This window comes from Monodelphis domestica, chromosome 2, assembly GCF_027887165.1.
Source record: "Monodelphis domestica isolate mMonDom1 chromosome 2, mMonDom1.pri, whole genome shotgun sequence".
Lineage (NCBI taxonomy): Eukaryota > Metazoa > Chordata > Mammalia > Didelphimorphia > Didelphidae > Monodelphis > Monodelphis domestica.
Window position 1 is genome coordinate 288,795,476 of NC_077228.1, and position 14,007 is coordinate 288,809,482.

Sequence of the window (14,007 nt, forward strand, 5' to 3'; positions counted from 1 at the left end):
CCTTCCTATAGGGTTCAGAATTCTGCTTTCTAATGAGTCATGAAATCATAAAATTAAGACATTCTGGGAAGCCAGAGGAATTCTGCTTAAAATGTGTGTTTGGGGATTGGTAGACATTAAAAGAATGTTAATGTCTGGATTCCTTCCCCCACCCCCACCTCACCCCCTATCCCCCTTGTTTTCTTCTTCAAACTAAGGAATGAGTCATGGTCATTATTGAGGTTGTAAAAATGCTTCTGAAGGAAAAGAAAGAATGGATTCCGAGGGGGTGCAGACAATTTCATTTCTTAAGCATTTTTTGTTTCAAGGTGTTTTTTTTTTTAATTAAAAATAGCTTTTTCTTTTTCTTTTGCTTGCTCTCCAGACATAGAAGAGGTTTGGACATCACCTTCCATAGACAAAGCAGCTTGATTCTGTGGCCCTCCTCTCTGGCCATGACCCTTTGCTGTTTACGTGTTCTCCATACATGAGGAAACTATTCTAGGAAGTGACTTTCTACCCTTGGTATAGAGAAAATCATCTTTTATCTATTTGTGTGCATTTTGTAAGTGTGTGTCATTGTCCCTGTAAACTCCCTAAAGAAAGGGCTGTTTTCTGGTTTTTTTTGTTTTTGTTTTTATGGCTTGGTGTTACCAGAGCCTAACCCAGTGCTTAACATCTACTAACTAGTGAGTAAATGATTGTGGATTGCTTGCTTGACTGACAATCAACCCTGTACAGATACAGCCCAGAACTCAATAAGGTACTAGGAGAGCCACCCAAGGGAGCCATAATGAGAAAATCTGGTCCTCTGGCCAACCACAGCCTGGGGGCAAACAGTCCCAGCTGAGGCAAACCATTGAAATGAGCCCTCAAATCAATTTTGTAAGTCATGATGTAAAGATAACATAAGGATAAAGATAAGTTCAGTAGAGAGGATAGGGAAATTTGTTACTCTAGTGACCGACGGGATGAATTCTCAGAGTTGCTAAGGACCTCTAAAAGCCATCTAGTCCAACTGAAGGATTTGGCACCTTGTGCTCTTACTACTATATTAGAAAGGTTAGTTGGGGTCTCTCCTGCACCCTCTCCTGAGGGTAGGAATGGTAGTGTTGTTTAGTTGTCCATGTCCAACTCTTTGTGACCACATTTGGGGTTTTCCTGGCTAAGATAAGTTTGCCATTTCCTTTTCCACCTCATTTTGCAGATAAGAAAACTAAAGCAAACAGGGTGAAGTGACTTGCCCAGGGTCACACAACTAGGAAGTGTCTGAGGTCAGATTTGAACTTAGGCAGATGAATCTTCCTAACTCCAGGCTCCTCACTCAATCCATTGTGCCATCTAGCTGCCCTGGTGTTTTTGTTCAGGGAGAAAATAACATTGGAATTATTATTCAGAGGGGAGGAAGAGAGCTTTACTTCTTGCCAACTGAGGGCAGTTAAGAAACTGTTCTTATCAGTAAGGAGAGAGGGAAAGGGAAATCCTGGGAAGAGGGATGAGGAGAGGCAAATGGGGATTTCTCTGTGGAATAGAGGGAGATATGGAGGGAAAGAATAGGCTGAAGTCTACTGGCTCCACAGTTGCCTGGAGTTAGCCCAACCTTAGGCAAATTATTTCACCTAATTTAGTGACACTGATCGTTTTGTTCTTTCTGGCACAAGATATCACATCTCCCACCATTTTGCATTTTCACTGGCTGTATCCCATCCTGGGAATATTTTCCCTCTTTGTCTTTCCCTCTTGGCTTCCTTCAAATTTCTACTAAAATGCTACCTTACAAGAAGCCTTCTCAGATCCTTCTTTTTTTTTTTCAGATCCTTCTTAATGAGAGATAGTGCCTTCCTTTTGAGGGCTGGTGCCCTTAGACTCCCAAAGCTGCCTTTCTTCAGTAAGTCTAGTTGTCTTCAGAAGCCAACATTGCTCGTGGGACACAGTGCTCCCAGTTCTGATGAGGAGTCTAAAATTTCTGACCTTTTGATGGTCATGAGGTTTTTCTCTGATCAAGGGCAGAGAGAGGAGATGGAGACTGAGTCACTCTCTAGGGCTTGATTGGAGCTTCTCCATCAGCAGTCTGCCCTGCAATAAGGAATGCTGGATTCACAGTTGGGGCTGACTTGTTATTTTGTCCATTGCCTCACAGGGTATGCCTGAGTATTTCTATTCAACCACAAGGCAGTTTCTATACTTTTTTTTTCAATTGATACCTAGAGAAGACCTTTGAGAGATTTAATAGATGTGAAAGGAATGGTTTACATCTATTTCATACCTTTAATGACAACTCAATCAAAGAAAGTCTCACTTGATAAAGGAACCAGGGTTTGAAGCATCTTCTTGGTTACACTAATTGGAATTACTTATCCCTGTATCCTGGGCAACTGGGGGGAATTCAGAACCTGGAGTCAGGGAGACTCACCTTCCTGAGTTCAAATCTGGTCTCAGATATTTACTAGTGGTGTCCCTGAACTCAGCTTGCTTTAGTTTCCTTATCTGTCAAATAAGAAGGAAATGGCAAATCACTGCAGTATCTTTGCTAAGAAAACCCCAGATGGGATCATGAAGTCAGACACGACTGAACAATAACACCCTTGTATCATGCTATTTTGTGTTCATGTTTTACGTTTTCTCCATTAGACTGAAAACCCTTTGAGGGTAGAGACTAGGTTGTTTTTTCATCTAACAGGACCTGGTGTTTAATGGTACTGTGTCATTGTTTAATGAATTTAACAGCTATTTCTCAGTGTTGACTGCAATTTTAAAGCTGATGTGGCAACGAATAGATTCTCTGTCTCTCCTTCAGCTTAAGAGGCAAGAACTCTCTTTGATTGCATCAGAGTCCAACGGCAAAGAAAGAAGGTCCTAGCTGAGGGCTTTGTTCTCCCTTCATCCTTTCTGCTTGAGATGAGTCAATGTTGTAAAATTCCCTGGGATTATCCAGGCTTGGCCTACCTTTCTTCTGAGTCCTCAAGCTTATTGGGAGATGAGTGGCCCACTGATAGGCAGAAATGGGGATCTCCCTGCCTGACTTTCTTCTATGAAGAAAAAAAAATGAAACGATCTTGAATTTGAAGCTTGGTATCAGATTCCAGACCTGGCAGAATATGTTCTTTGTAATTCTCTGCTTTCTGTGGCCATAGAAATGTTGTATTTAAAGGATCCCTTCCAGAAGCCAAATATACCAAAGTCTCATTTCATCTGGAAGGTTTAATTTGAAATTTGGGAAGGGAGAAGGGGGAGGAACTGAGTTTGAATCTTCGCTCTACCACCTGGGAGGCCATGGGCAAGTAAATTCATTTTCTGGTCCTTGGTTTTTCAACTTGTAAAATAAGTGATTTGGACTAGATTCGATTCAATAAACACTTATTATGTGCCTATGGTGTGCTAAGTTACGGGGATACAAAAGGAGTCAAAAAATAACCTGACCTCAAGGAGCTTACAGTCGAATAGGAGAGCCAACATGCAAGCAAATTTAGACAAAGCAAGGATAAATAGAAAATAATGAACAGAGGAAAGGCATTAGAATTGAGAGACCCATTAATTAAGAATTAGAAGGCTTTCTGTACAAGAAAGGGGTTTTGGTTGGAATTTAACAGAAGCCAAGGAGGTCAGTAGGCAGAGATGAAAGGGGAGAGTGTTCCAGGCATGGGAGACGGCCAGAGAAAATTCTGCAACTCTGGATCTATGATTTTATGGTCATTTGGGACAAGGTCTGTTATCCTGATTTATTTTTATTCATTTCAGAACTCTTTTTTTTGACCAGGGGTTCTGTGTGTGTGATAGACCACCATGGCAGTTTGGTAAAGGCTATTGACTCCTCAGAATAATGCTTAAAAGTGCCCAGAATGAAATAGGATCACAGGGAAATCAATTATATTAAAATAAAATTATCAAAAGATTTTAAAAGCAAATTTATAAATTTTAAATAAGATAGTCCAATTAAATAGTGGAGCTGATTGGTACAGTGGCAACCACAGTACACAGAACCTTGGCATCAGAAGAACTGAGTTCAAATTCAGCTTCAGATACTTAATAGCCCTGTGACTTTGGCAAGTCACTTAATCTCTGCTTGCCTCAGTTTTCTCATTTGAAAAATGGAGATAACGACAACAATAATTTTTAAAAGAATGATAGTATCCATTCCCCAGGGCTATTTTGATAAAATGAAATAATACTAGCAAAACACTTTGCAAACTTTAAAGCAATATAAATGCCAATTATTACAGTGGGAAAAGCATAGAACCTAGGGAAAGTCATTTGATTTTCTGGGATTCCAATTTCTTCATCTGAAAAACAGATAAGATGATTTCTAAGGTCCTTTCCAAATGGTGATACTGAGCTCCTGATAATATAAATAAGAATGATAGACCATCTGTAGGATTCTTTAGATTATAAATTATTTTTGAGCATTTTAGAAACTCCATTTATGGGAATAGTCAATAAGCTAATTACAAAGATCTCTCATTCATTAAACTCCATCTACTTTAGACCTCTACAATCTCAATTTTTAGGGGCATTAATAATCACATCAGTTTTGTTAACTTTAAATCCCTCTTCATTGCCAAAGTGACAGAATCATATTTACCTATTGATGAAAACTCTCATTTGTGTAGCCCTTTGTGGTTTCTATGATGGTTCGCTTACAACAATTTTACAAAGTAGGTAGTGCAAGTATTATTATGCTCATTTAGAATCTCACTCAGGGTCATCTGGGCATTAAGTGTCAGAATTGAATTCCACTCAGACTCCATGTGCAAATTGCTTTCTGCTATGCTCATGTTGTCTTTATTATGACAAAAATATCTCCTCTTTGAGTTAATGTGGTAGGTATCTGCTGCTGAAATAAAACTACCACAAAGCAGAAATTACAGAGTTAAGAAAAACCTAGGTTTTATTATTACGCTTAATCATAGGTTCAGATCTCAGACAAAACAATAAATCTGAACAAAGATTAGGATTCTAGAAAGGCTACTTATAGACAAAATTACATCAGAGTGACAGAGAAATGATTCTTTTATGTATTGTAATCTTGCACATTCCTCTTAGGTCATAAAGTTAAAGAAAAAGCAGATTCATAAACCCATGCATCCTTCAGTGGTCATAAAAATAAAAAAAAAATTTAGGCAGGATTATAATCTTATCATAAACAAACCTAGTTAAATGAACTTTATAAGTAAACTAAATCAGGTTACAGATTAAATTACATTTGGTGGCTGTTTGAAGGAGAAGTTTAGGGAAATTCTTTCTTCCACAGTTAGCTAGGGGAATGAATAAATAACCAAATAATTTTGACTCTCCCTTGGTTTCTACGTAATATAAAATCATCTTCCCTTATTTCGCTAGTTGGATTTTGGTCAGATAAGATTAATATTAACAGAAGACTGGTTTTCAGTTAGCCAAAAGTTGCAGGATTGGCCCTGAGCTCAAGTAATAAAAATTAAGGAAAGGAAATAAAAATTTCCTATTATTCCTCTTTGAAATTATATATCACAAATATTATGCATATCCCCAAACTTATTATAAATTATTATTCTTTTACATTCTATGGGGAGGAAGAACTTTTGGAAAGATTATTTATTTTGTTTTTATGTCACTGATATTTTCCAATATGTCCCCTCTTTCCCCACCATCTCTTATAATAAATAATAAAAGAGGGAAAAAAGTCAATTCAACAAAACTAGCCAACATGTCAGTGACATTAAATGTGGAATATGTGGTGTTCTATACCTGCAATGCCTCACTTCTACAAAGAATCAGGAGAAACTAATTTTCAAATTTCCCACAAAAAATATTTCTTTGGAACAAATTTTAGTCATTATAATCTCACAGGATTTAATTTTAGTTTTTTGGTTCTTTTTATTCTTTCAAGGAGGAGGTACTAATAACTTCCCATAACTTTGAGATCACTGGTGATATAAGGATGATATTTAGCTGACAGTGGAATTCCTAAATGGAATCAAGAAGACTGAACTGCTACCAGGAATCCAACCCAATTCTAATCTAGTTTAGGAAATAACATTAATCAGATATTAACATATGAAATCTACTTATATTTTCTACTCATTACCCCTACGCTTTATGAGAATTTAACCCTCTTTCATATCTTTTCCTTTGGCATCTATAGATTCAAACTGATTCTGAGCAATACGGGTCCTAGGGCAGAGTTTGTTCTTTGCTACTCAGTCTAGAATCTCCAGTTGAGCTTGCTGCTCATGCTCATGCTATTAATAGATAATCTTGCCTCAGGAAGCCTTAATCACAAAATGAAAGAAGAAAAGAAACAAAAAAAAAAACCTCATCCTTTGATACTGCCCAACTCCACAGTTAGGATTCTTGCAACCTGCCAGTTTGGGCTCCAGAAAGTCGTGTGTGTATTTGTTGAGTTTGGGGGGAAAGTGTTAAATAATTTTTGTGGCAAAATTTCTGGATTTGTTCACCCAGCTTCCCTTTCTAAACAATTTCTTCAGGCACAGAGGATGTACATAGAGGTAAGAGGTCCAGATTGAGGCAGCTTCTCCCTACCTACAAAGAATAAGGAGATAATAAAAAATCTCCCACTATGGGGTCATAGAGAGCCCCAGAGTGAGAGTTGAGAGATCTTGCTCTAGCTCAGGGTGTGCTACCAACCAGTATCTTGACCTTGGGCGAATCATACTTCCTCTCTCTAGCTTTATTCTTCTCTCATTCATTAATGCAATTAAGAAACATTTACTTATGGCATACTATGAATGGGATTGGTTCAGAGTGGGGATTCTTAAACTATTACTATAGAGGGAAATAAATGCATCTTTATTTTCACTAATCTGACGCTTGACCACCATGCCCTCTTTTTCTTTTTTCTTTCTTTAATCCTATTTTTCAATGATTTTTTCTTCAACTTCTCCTAATGTTTCTTTGTCGATTATTCTACAACAGTCTTAGAGTATGGCTACGATGTCTAACTTGAATAGAAACTGTACATAAAGATCCCTTCAGCAGCATGATTTAGGAAACCACAAATTAACATGATCTATGTTTGATTGTATTTTTATTTATTTTGTTAAATATTTCCTGATTACATTTTAATCATTCAAGAGTGCTGCAGCAATATAACTGTAAGGAATTGTGTTTGACACCTCTGGCCTTGGGAACTAGGAAGTAAAGTGTCTTCTACTAAAAAGTAAAATGGATTCATATTCCAGAGTATCAGAACATGTATCAGAAATGGGGTTTTAATCCAAGTGTTACAGACTCTGAAGTCCTTTCCCTATATACTATGGCACTTTGGCTCTCCATTATTATCTTCTGTTTTTATATGACCTATATTTCCAAATATATCTCCCCCTCACCATCCCATTGGAATCATCTTTTGTAATAGAGGGTTTTTCAATTTTTATTGTCATGCAAAGCACACTTCCATATTGGTCATTGTTGTAGGAGCACACTCATACAGAACCAAAATCCCAACATAAAACCACAAATACACTGATGTGAAAGACGACATTATTTCTTTGGAGGTGGAGATCATTCCCTATCATGAGTTTTTTAGGATTGTCCCAGATCATTGCATTGTCGAGAGTAGCCAAGTTTTCACAGATAGACATCATAAAATATTGCTATTATTATGTACTGTTTATTTTGCTCTGCATTAATTCATATGGATCTTTCCAGACTTTTCTGAAGTCATCTTGTTTATCATTTCTTATAGCACTATAGTGTTCCGTCACCAACATGCACCACAAATTCTTCAACCATTTATCAATTGAGGGATATCCCCTCAATTTCCAACTCTTTGCCATCAATCAGTGGCAATTCTGACAGTTTATGCAATATTTCACACCCATTGTTCTCCCTACTTCTGCAAAGAAGGGAAAATCTTGTATTTTCCCATCTCTTTTCTAGAGTCAAGCTTTTGTCCCCTTTTAAAATATGTAGTCTTTGGGATAACCAGGTGACTCGGTGGATAGAGAGCCAAACCTGGAGATGGTAGATCTTGGTTTCAAATCTGATCTCAGATACTTTCTAGGATGTAACTTTGGGCAAGACACTTAATCTCAACTGCCCAGCCCTTACCACTCTTCTGTCTTAAAACTGATAGAAGGTGAGGGTTTTTTAAAAAGAAATAAATAAATACATTTCCGGTATGCTATCACTTAATCACTTCCCATGCATTAGTCACTGAAGGAAATATGTTACAGACTATTTAAGCCCCTTGAACTTGTCTGCCTTGTCCTTCGAGTTACTCACAATATTGATGACTTGATGAGCATTCTATGATTTTCAGCCATGCAACATATACTTAGAAAATATAGGCATTTTTAGTGGCTTATGTTTTAAATAGAAGCTCGAGGTCATTGAAAGCCATGACTAATTTCCTTAATGCAACCTGTGTTAACTCAACTCTTATTCAACCCCATGTACACATGTGTGAGAGCTCTAGGTCAAATAGTAGTTGACATGGCCCTGGCTTCCTCCCAGTACAAAGTAACATCCAGCCAAGATTCAGCCTTTTGCCATAATATACTCATACATGCCAATAAGTTAATTAGTATTTAAATTCCTACTATGCTTCTGTTGGGCAGCTTGGTGGAGACATAGTACAAAGGGTACTGGGACTGGAGTCAGAAAGATCCATCTTCTTGCATTCAAATCTAGCCTCTGACACTTTCTAGCTGTGTGACCCTGGGAAAGCCACTTCACCCTGTTTGCCTCCATTTCCTTATCTATAAAAAGAGCTGGAGAAGGAAATGGCAAACCACTCCAGTATCTTTGCCAAGAAAACCTCAAATGCAGTTATGTAGAGTTGGACATGGCTGAAAGAAATGACTGAACAATCAATTGACCATTTGCTTTCTTCTTTTAGCATTGATTAGTTTTAACTAGATATTTACTTTATAAAGATATAACTAGAATAGAAGTATCAAAAACATCCTGTCTAAGTAGAGGAAGGTGTGTGTCATTTCCCTTCTACCATCTCAGTCCCCAGCGAGAGTGCACTCAGATTTAATACCAAGCATCCCCAAGCTCATTTCCAAATGGAGACAGGAGTTGAGCTAAGTTGCTCCTTTGCTGCAGAGCACCGTCTCAGTGAGCAGGTTAATCCTCTACCGGTTCGGATCAATCAACTAACTCATTCCCCAAAGCTGTGTGGGCACATCACACCAGCAGGCTCAACTTCTGACAACTCTTCTGGCTCTTCTAGCCTTTTGAAGATTATGAGGTCATTTCATCCTCAATCCTCCTTCATTCAGAACTTGGAAAGGATAAACCCACCAGTGAGACAAGCGACAGCAAGGTCATGAATTTATGGGTCACATTTCTGATCATGTATATGGAAAAGACCTGAGGTCTCTCTACCCAGAGATGTATAGTTTTTCTTCCAACCCCATCACTAGTGGAAGGAGAGAATGAGTTGGCCAGTCAGCTCCTTTCATATGCAGCTAAGCAAAAGATTTTTCTTTACCACTCAGTAATCAAGTCAGAAGTAGTCACAGAAAACCTGGGCATGCTCTGAAGAGGAGAACCAGGCCCCCTCTATTACCTGTCATCACAAATTTCCAGAAGCTGTTTCCCCAAGATTCCACGTGTGCTAATAGCAGGCAGAGCATGCTTTGAGAACTGGATCCTTATTAGCCATATGCTGTTACATATCTATACTGAATATATAGAAAATGAAAATATCATAATTTTGGGAGGGAGGGTAGTAGCAGTTGAGGGTGAACAGGGATGAATCAAGAAAGAGTTTATATAGAATATGCCACTTAAGCTATTCCTTAAAGAAAACAGGGATTGTAGCAGGAACAAAAGGAATGCTGGGGAATGGATGAACAAATCATTGCATGTAGATTATCAATTATAAAGTGCCTACAATGTACTTTACAATAAATATTATCTCATATGAGACTCACAACAACCATGGAAGGTAGGTGCTATTATGATCCCCATTTTACAGTTGAAGAAATAGAGGCAGGTTAAATGACTTGCTGAGGGTCACATAACTAATAAGTGTCTGGGGCCATATTTGAATGACTCCAAGACCAATACTCTAACACTGAATCAATCATCTTGCTGCCTCCGATTATAGTGGAATATTATTGTGCAATAAGAAATAACAAATAAGAAGAATTCAGAGAGCCATAGGAAGTCTTATATGAAGTTATACATAATGAAAAGACACAAAGAGAATAATAATAATGCCTACATGATGTAAATGGCAATACTAAAAAATGACTGACCTAGGATGAACAGCAATAAATGAATTTGGTTCCACTGGGAGAACTGAAAAGGCCCTATGCCTTCTTCCTCTCAGCAAAGAGGCTGCTTTGGGGTGTAGAATGCAATGTGTGCGGTTGAAAAGGTTGTACTCTGTTTTGTTTAAATGTTTTTGTGTATTATTAGGAATGGGGAGCAGTTAAGAGGAAATGACTATGGTCATTTGAAATGTCAGCAATAAAACCATTTATTAAAAAAAAGACACTGAGGTCTAGACCCTTCAGGTCAATCCCTTTCTCCATTAAACAAACAAAAAACAATAAACCAACACCTTGACTTATTATTAAACTCAATCCTTTTCTTTCTTAGCTCCTGGTATTGATCTCTTTTATTGATTAAATGTGCTTACTGTGTGGGTAATCTTTAGGCATCTGCCAAGTTTCAAAGAGGAACACAATCTTCCCAGTAAACCTTAGACTGAACTGGCCCACTGGAAGACACTTTTATAGAAAAGCTGTCTGAAACACAGGAAACACTAGGTCAACCACAGGCACCAGAAGTCTGCTGGGATTTGAACCCAGGGCTCAGGTATATAATATGTTGCAAAGCCATTGATTAGGCCACTAAGCCATTTATATCCAGGGCTCAAAGGCACACCCTACTTGTATGGGAAGCTGGCTTCCATGAAAGCCATTAGTAATAGAGCTGTCTTTCTTCTTTATTAATCCATTTAGTTCCAACTGAGAAATTATATAGAGTGATGCTAACCTCTCAGAGGGCCAAAGTTCACCAGGCATCATCAATTTAATATCTGGATGGTCTCCAGATCCCCAGAATGGAGTGGCTCTAGGTAAGTGTGGTCAGTTGTCCTACTTTTTTGGGTCAGACTTCAGGAAGACAAACAATTGTCCTTAATAAATGGTTTTTCTCTCCCAAACTCAACTGTAATAATAATAATGAAAACCTGAGAACTAGCTACATTCAGCTCTCTTGGATGAGAATAAGAAACCCTATTCATATAATTGTAATTGTCCAAACATATTAGGTACAAGTCCCATGAATGGATAGCAAGTTTCCAGTGTACCTGGCTACACTCTAACAGGTAGGAACTGGATCTAGAAAGTGTTTGTTCCCTAAAACAGATCCTTTTATGTGGCAAGCATTAGTAATACCAGTGTTCTCTGGCTCATCATTGAAAAAAAAATTGAGGCAGCTAAGTGACTCAGTGGATAGAAAGCCAGGCCTGGAGTATGGAGAACCTGGGTTCAAATGTGGCATCAGACACTTCCCAGCTGTGTGACCCTGGGTAGATCTCTTAATCCCAAATGCCTAGCCCTTACCACTCTTCTGCCATGGAACCAATACACAGTATTCATTCTAAGATGGAAAGCAAGGGTTAAAAAAGTCACATATCCCAATTGATAAATGATCAAAGAATATAAGCAGGCAAATCTCAAAAAAATGAAATGCAATCAATCAACATTCATATTAAAATATTCTAAACACTAATAGAAATGAAAATGCAAATGACTCTGAGGGTCTGCAGCATATCCACAAAGTTCGCAAAGATGCCAAAGAAAGGAAAATGACAATTGTTAGAATAACTATGGGAAGAAGGGAACACTAATATAGTTATTGTTGGCAAACCTGTGAAGTGGTCCAGCCATTCTGGAAAGCAACTTGGAAGTATATCTCCTCAAAACACTAAATAGTAATACCTTTTGACCCAGTAATACTACCACTAGACTTATACCCCAAAGAAAAAACTCAGAGGAAAAATAATCATTGTCTTTAAGAGTCTGAAGGGCTGAAGGTCAAGAAGAATTTGCCTTATTCTGTTTGGCTGCAAAGTGCAGAATTAGGGAAAATGGGTAGAAAAGAAACCAATTTAGATTTGATTAAAAGAGAAACTTCCTAATAATGAAAGCTCTCCCAAAGTGCAATGGGCTTCCTACTGAGGCAGAGTATTCCCTCTCTCCAGAGGGAATAAAATAGAGGCTGGAGGACTATTTGTTAGGTATGATGCTGAAGGAATTGTTGGTCAATTAAACGTTGGATGAGGGGGACTATGAGGTCAGCCTCAAGCTCTAAGATTCTGTGATTCTGAGACAGAGACACATGCTTCTGCTTTCTGTTATTAAATCATTCTCTGTTCTCTAGTTCAGATGTGCCCTCACTAGCATTCCCAGAGAACCACAGAATGAAGAAACTTTAGAAGCCATCTATTTCAACTGGTACACAAATGAATGACTGAATGAGCAAAGGAATGAATAAATTAATGAAAGGCATGCAAATGCCTGTTAGGTACTGTGTTAAACCCTGGAGATACAAATACAAAAAGTGAGACAGTGCCTGTCCTCATGGGATTGATATTTTTTTAAATAAACCCTTACTTTTCTTCTTAGAATCAATACTGTACTTTGATTCCAAGGTGAAGAGCAGTAAGGTCTAGATAATGGGGGTTAAGTGATTTTCCCAGGATCACATTGCTAGGAAGTGTCTGATGCCAGATTTGAACCCAAGATCTCTTGTCTCTAGGCTTGGTTTTCTATCCATTAAGCCACCTAGCTGTCCCTGGATCCAACATCTTAATAATAATTATTATCTATATATACATATATGTATATAAAGCATTCACTCAGTGCTTACTATGTAGTAAGTCTGTGTTAAGACCTGGGGGATACAAAGACAAAAGTGACATTACTGCCATCAAAGAGCTTACTTTGTAACGGAGGAGACAATATGTGTACATATAAGTGTATCCAAAATGAATATGAGATGGTTATGGGAGGGAGGGCATTAAGAGTGGGGGTAGGGTATTGAAGAAAGGCTCCATGAAGAAGATGAAATTTGAGGTGACTCTTAAAGGGAAGCAGAGAATCTAAGATTTAGAGATGAAGAAGGAATGCATTCCAGGAATGTGGGTAACCAGTGCCAAGGCAAAGAGATGAAAGATGAGTGCTATGTATATGAAATAGTGGGAAGGCCATTATGGCTGGATCTCCTAGGGCATGGGTCGGGGAGGGGAGTAATATAATATGTAAGTAGCCTAGAAATGTTGGAAGGGAGCAAGTTTTGTAAAGCTCTATCACTGCCAAAGAGGGGAGTTTTTATTTGATTCTTGAGGCAATATGGGGCCACTGGATTTTGTTGAAAAGGAGGGGCAGAGGTGGAGAGAATTAGAGGGCCAAGTGGAGGAAAGGGAGTTGAATGGGATGACACAATTAGATATTGTTTTAGAAAAAACACTTTGGTGTCTGTGTGGAGGATAGATTGGAATGGAGAAAGGTTTAAGTCATGGAGACTGTACAAGAGAGTATTTCATTGGTTCAGGCAATAAGTCATAAGGACCTAAATTCTGGTGATGGCTATGTGGGTGGTGAGGAGGGGACACTTGTAAGAGATATAGAAATAGAAAGAACAGGACTTGGCGATTCACTGGTATGTGGGGTGATTGAGTAAGAGAATGATTCTAAGGCTACAAGCCTGTGTCACTGGGAAGATGGTTCTGTCACTAAAAGGGAGCTTTTTGGGGAAAAGATGAGTACTGCTGTGGAATGTGGATTTAGAGATGTCTCAGGGACATCTAATAGGCAGGTGATGATGAATGGCACTCAGGAGAGAGACTATATCTGAATATACACATTTGGAAGTCTTTTGCACAGAGGTGGTAATTAACCCAGAGGAACGGATGAAATCACTGGCTAAAAACTCAGAGAGAGAGAACAGAGAAGAGAATATTACCAGATATACCTAGAGTTAAGGGGTGTGACATGGCTAATGAATCAACAAAAGTGACAGAGAAGGAGCAGTCAGAGAGGTTGGAAGAGAACCATGAGGAAG

General features: G+C 38.4%; 1 long non-coding RNA gene across 1 annotated transcript in view; it reads left to right on the plus strand.

Moving 5' to 3' along the window:
• The first annotated feature begins 368 nt into the window (after window positions 1-368).
• The window catches only part of LOC103093942 (uncharacterized), a 36,590-nt gene continuing 22,951 nt past the window's right edge, over window positions 369-14,007 (plus strand). The window contains exon 1 of the long non-coding RNA XR_008916555.1: window positions 369-544. This is a non-coding gene — a long non-coding RNA (uncharacterized LOC103093942). The remainder of the gene's footprint in view (window positions 545-14,007) is intronic.